This window comes from Carcharhinus amblyrhynchos, chromosome 18 (genome assembly GCF_965287045.1).
Source record: "Carcharhinus amblyrhynchos chromosome 18, sCarAmb.v2.hapA, whole genome shotgun sequence".
NCBI classification, from domain to species: Eukaryota; Metazoa; Chordata; class Chondrichthyes; order Carcharhiniformes; family Carcharhinidae; genus Carcharhinus; species Carcharhinus amblyrhynchos.
The window spans coordinates 1,628,988-1,635,169 of record NC_137341.1 but is presented as its reverse complement, the minus strand read 5'-3'; positions in this window follow the sequence as shown (position 1 = coordinate 1,635,169).

The window sequence follows — 6,182 nt, the reverse complement described above, 5'->3', positions numbered from 1 at the left end:
CCAGGAGGGGGGAGGGGAAGAAGGGAGGGGGCGGGGCTCCCGGGTCCGCGCGCCGGGCCTGCGCATTGGAACCCGGAGACGGTCACCGCGGAGCAGAGTGATTCCAATTGGCTGACTCAGGATTGTGAGGTCACAACGCGGAAGTGGTCAATGAGCTTCAGGTTAAACCTTCCTCCTCTGAGCAACATCTGGGAGGGAATCAGTGTCTCCCCCTTTCCATTTCTATTCTCATTCTGGGGGGAAACTGGGGACTTGCAGCAACTGAAGGGGAAAGGAAGTGAATCCAGGGAGGGAGCAGACTCTGGAAAGGTTGCTGTGGCTTCTTTCTCTCTGTCTCTTAAAGACATTTTGACCCCTGAGTGAGAGTGTTCCAGTGCAGTGAGTGTGGAAAGAGCTTTAACCAGTTACACAGCCTGGAAATACATGGCAGCATTCACAGCGGGGAGAGACTGTACCCGGGTTCTGTGTGAGATTTAACTGATTGTTTAACCTGGAGAGTCAGCATGGAGAAACCCTGGAAATGTGGAGACTGTGGGAAGGGATTCAAAGCCCCACCTGTGCTGGAAATTCATTGACACAGTCACACCAGGGAGAGACTATTCACCTGCCCTGTGTATAGGAATGGATTTGCTCGTTTATCCAGGCTGCAGATACACAAAGTCAGTCACTCCCAGGAGAGACCCTTTAAATGTTCTGACTGTGGGAGTGGCGTCTAAATTGCTGAGCATCTGATGGACCACCAGCGCACTCACACCGGGGAGAGACCATTCAGCTGCTCTCTCTGTACAAAGAGGTTTGGAAGGGCATGCACACTGAAAAGACACCAACGAGTTCACCCTGGGGGAGATCTGTGTGTGCGGAGGGATTCACTCAGTCATCCCACCTGCTGAGGCACAAAATCACTCACACCCAGGAGAGACCCTTTAAATGCTTGACTGTGGGAGTGGCTTCAAAAGCTCTCGGGATCTGATGATCCACCAGCGAGTTCACACTGCGGAGAAACCGTTCAGCTGTTCTCAGTGTGGGAAGGAATTCACAAACTCATCCTTCCTGCTGGGACACCAGCCAGTTTGCAAATGATGACAGGAGTTAGATTCTGCTGTTATTGCTGCTGTTAATCACATCCAGGACTGAACCATGTTCATTCTGACAGTGGGTGAAGTGGGAGGGTTTCTTTCTGCTGGACTGGCCCGTCTCACAACTTTGCTTCCAGTGGGCTGAGCCTGGGAGAGCACATTTCCACTGAAATGATCCACAAAAGCTGATGAAGGACATTTATTTTTATCTTGGATAGTGTTTTTCCTATCACTACAGGTAGATCTAAAATAAATACATTAGTCTCTGTTCCATTGAGTCTCCAGCGCAGGGCCAGACCAGTCGGCTCAATTGGTCTGTGTCAGTATTTATGCTCCACATGAGCCTCCCCCCACCCCTCTTCATCTCCCCCCATCAGCAAATCCTTCTATTCCTTTCTCCCTCATGTATGTATCTAACTTCCCCTTCAATGTATTCACGCTGTTCACCTCAACCACTCGCTGTGGGAGCGAGTTCCACATTCTCACCACTTGCTGGATAGAGAGGTTCTCCTGAAATCCCTATTGGATTGTGGAACTTCTGAAAATGGATTGAAATTCACACAGCATTTGGAACAAAAGGGATGAATTGTCAATGTGGATTGAGATAAATGTGTGTGCCCTGATAGACAATGACAGAGACGTGGTTGAAAGGTGACCAGGGCTGGGATCTAAATGTGGAAGGGTATGTGACATATCGGAATGGCAGGAAGCTTGGAAAAGGTGACAGGATCGCTCCTGTTAATTACATAAGTACTGAGAGACCACCTTAGCCTGGAAGATCAGGATGTGGAATTTGTTTGGGTCGAGATAAGAAATAGTGAAAATGTGAGGTCTGTCACATATGGGAGCAGTTAATGGGCCCCTAACAGTAGTTACACTGTAGGTAGAGTGTACAGGAAGTAATAAATGAGGGATATAATTGAGGCAGTGCAATAATCATGGGAGAGTTTAATGTAATGGAGATTGGGGGAATCCAATTGGCAAAGGCAGCCTGGAAAATGAGTTGAGAGAGTATTTTGGGGACGATTTCTTAGCGCATTCTTGATCCAGCCAGGGATTTGTCTACCCTAGACCTCAATGTGCAGTGAGACAGATTTATTAACAATATACATGTGGTGATGGAACATCTAGATAACAGTGATCATAATATTGTGGGGAAGACCATGTTTAGTAATTGTACTAGTTTTGGTTTAGTTAAGTTCACCTACCACAGAATCTAAGTACATGAATCAATTCACTCAATTCAGAATCGTACTGTGTGAGTCTCTGTCTTCAGCTGCACTCCTACTTGATAAGTGCCGTGTATCATACTGCCTTAGGCCAAAGTAGGGTTACGTTTGATAGATTTACTACAGGACCAATGCTGAATGAGAATCTCTGCTACATTTGATGACAGGATTAGAGGAAACATGTGAAGCTTCTTGTAGTTTAATTGGGAATGTCAATGTTGGAGAAATGCTATGTCTTAAATTGTATTAGCTGTTTAACTTAAAGAGAAATAGTCACTTTCCTTCAAAGTACACAGCAAATTAGTGTGGGTTTGATTATCAGGCTCTGTAATGATGTTGTCATGATGTATTTTCTGTGACTTTTATTTCTTAGGGTGGCACAGCGGTTAGCACTGCTGCCTCACAGCGCTAGGGACCCAGCTTCAATTCCAGGCTTGAGTCACTGCATGTGCAGAGTCTGCACATTCTCCCTGTATCTGCGTGGGTTTTCTCCGGGTGCTCCGGTTTCCTCCCATAGTCCGAAAGACGTGCTGGTTAGGTGCATTGGCCATGTTAAATTCTCGCTTAGTGTACCTGAACAGGTGCGGATTGTGAAGACTCGGGGATTTTCACAGTAAGTTCATTGTAGTGTTAATGTACGCCTACTTGTGACAATAATAAAATAAAAATAAATAATGTGTTAATAGGAAATATTATTTTGTAATGTGTATATTGCTTCCTGAACTTTCGCAAACCAATCATCTTCATGTGTAGATTTTCCATGTTCTGTAGTAGTTGTTGTATTAGTTCAAGTTTGTGTATCTCTTGTACTTTTAATTATTTGTCTCTAAGTAACTTGCTTCAGGCGTCAACAGTCACTAAGAAATTACACATCACACCTCAGATGTCTCAGTTAGGTCAATGAGCCTGATGGAACATCGATCATTAGAAAGTGACACCACAAATGGTCTTCTGCTCTGTCGGGATTCTATGATTCCTACAGGTTAATGGGAAGTGACATCAGCAAAATGACCAATATCCTTCATGGACCAATCAGACATTGATCATACACCATTTAACCAATCAGAGACTGATCATGTGTTGCTTGGACCAATCAGAACCATAGGAGACTAGCGACAAAGTAGAATAAGTGAATACTGCGTAGAGATAGCCGCGAGCGAGGGTTAATGAGCTACTATTTTCCAGAGCTCGGTGTGCAACACAACACAACAAGATAGACTTTGGTCAACAGAACAGCAGACGGCCACGGTCAACCAGAAATCGAGCGCTGGTGTCCCAGGGTGAAGGGACTGATCCACTGTGTTTTAAGTAGTGTGATTTTGTACTTATTACAATTAATAAACTCTGTGACAACAGTTTTGTACCTGAACGTCTATAACTAGTCAAGAACTGCAGATTCCTCTCACAACTTATTCCAATGGATAATTAACTTGTCTATTACAATTAAACTTGGAGCCAAACCCAGATCTTACAAATAGGATGGAATTTCATGTTCCTTTTGAAGGGGAGAGGTGTGGGTCTAACACCAGTGCTTTAAACCTAAAGGGCTGAAGGCAATGCAAAATAAGGGTAATTATATCTTTTCATCTTTGATTTGTTTTGAAATATTTTCTATGTCTATTATTATGATCGTAGACGGGACTATTAATGTTCAATGAGAAGGTTGAACACCCAGTAATTAACTGAAAGAACAGTGCCACAAGATTCTGTGCATTTAAATGAAAACAAACTTTATTGGATATATAAAACAAAATTCAAAACCCATATTACAAACTTAACACTGAAGTTTGGAAATTATGTTATTTTTAATTTCTGCCCCAATATCTTGAAGGTTCATTCACTTCTATTCCTTTGAACAAAGCTCCCCAGAATTCACTTTAATTCTCCCCAGTATTCCAGCTCTTCTCCAAGCTCCAAGATTTTACAGAGGTCCTTTCATTAGCCTTTGGCTGATTTCCTTTAAGACCTCAAAACTGTGGACTGCTCAGTCCGAGCCTGGGTTTCACTGCCTTCTTGCTGAGGGATTTAAACATTAGGTTCTTCATGGCCTTCTATGCTTTGAGTCCCCCAGCTGGCTCACAGCTCCTGGTCCCATGGCTGGTTCACAGCTCCTGGTCCCACATCTGGCTCACAGTTCCTGGTCCCACATCTGGCTCACAGCTCCTGGTCCCACATCAGGTTCACAGCTCCTGGTCTCACATCAGGTTCACAGCTCCTGGTCCCACATCAGGTTCACAGCTCCTGCTCCCACATCTGGTTCACAGCTCCCGGTCCCACATCTGGTTCACAGCTCCCGGTCCCACATCTGGCTCACAGCTCCTGGTCCCACATCTGGCTCACAGCTCCTGGTCCCACATCTGGCTCACAGCTCCTGGTCCCACGGCTGGCTCACAGCTCCTGGTCCCACATCTGGCTCACAGCTCCTGGTCCCACGGCTGCTTCACAGCTCCTGGTCCCACATCTGGCTCACAGCTCCTGCTCTCACAGCTGGCTCACAGCTCCTGCTCTCACAGCTGGCTCACAGCTCCTGCTCTCACATCTGGCTCACAGCTCCTGGTCCCACGGCTGCTTCACAGCTCCTGGTCTCACAGCTCACAGCCTCCAGGCTAACTGCAGACTGCCTGCTTTCTGTGAAGGGTCAAAGCCTTTCTCTCTTCTTTCTGTTTAACTAAGGGGTGTGTGGAATATTCCCTTCAGGGGGGAGGTGTTGGGATAGTGGGAATGTCGCTGGTTGAGGAACGCAGAGACCCAGCAGAGGATCTGGGGACAGGCAGCTCGTGGCATTTGAATTGTGTATCAGTCTGGAATTATATAAAGTGAGTCTCAGTAACGGTGACCATGAAACTACCATCGATTGTTGTAAAAACTCATCTGGTTCATCTTATTAATGTCCCCTATTCAAGAAGGAAATCTTCCACCCTTGCCCGGTCTGGCCCACATGCAAATCCAGAGCCATTCCATGATGTGGGTGACTCTTAACTGCCCCTCTGATATAACAACAACAAACAAAGAACAAAATCAGCCTGGGAACAGGCCCTTCGGCCCAACAAGCCCACGCTGCCATCTCAACACCACCTCTCTACCCATGACCCTTATCTAATGTTTTATGGCCATCCACATTGAGGGAAACTAATTTAGGGACAATTTATTACTGCCAATCAGCCTAACAGCACATCTTTGGGGTGTGGAAGGAAACCGGAGCACCTGGAGAAAACCCACGCAAGCACGGGGAGAATGCGCAAACTCCCACAGATATGTCTGAGCAAGTCGCTTGGCAGACAAGGCAAAGGAGAATCCAAAGAGCAACAAATACATAAAGGGCAAAAAAGTAACAAAGAACAACACAGCCCGGGAAACAGGCCCTTCGGCCCAACGAGCCAGCGCCGCCATTTTAACATTGTGAGTTCCCTCGTCCACCCATGACCCTTGTCTACGCTTATGGCACTCCACATTGGAAACCAGGTTGAGGGGAGACTAATTTAGGGACAATTTGTTACACCAATCAGCCTAAGAGCACATCTTTGGGGTGTGGGAGGAAACCGGAGCACCCGGAGAAAACCCACACAAGCATGGGGAGAATGCGCAAACTCCTACAGACACCGGCCCAAATCCATGTGTCTGCACAGCAATCAGTGATAGTCACTGAGCTGTCGTGTTGCCCGTCAGTTGGTCCAGTTTAAGCGTACACTACCGACGTGAAGCACTCGGCTACTCTCAAAACATCCAAGAGCAGCCCTCGCACGACCCACCGCGTGTATGCCCCTCGTTGGGCAACAAGGCAGAGAGTAGGGCCTCTTAATGATGAACAATGTAATCTATGTGCGGATCCACAAGAGGTGGGTGAGATCCTAAATGAATATTTCTCATCAGTATCTAC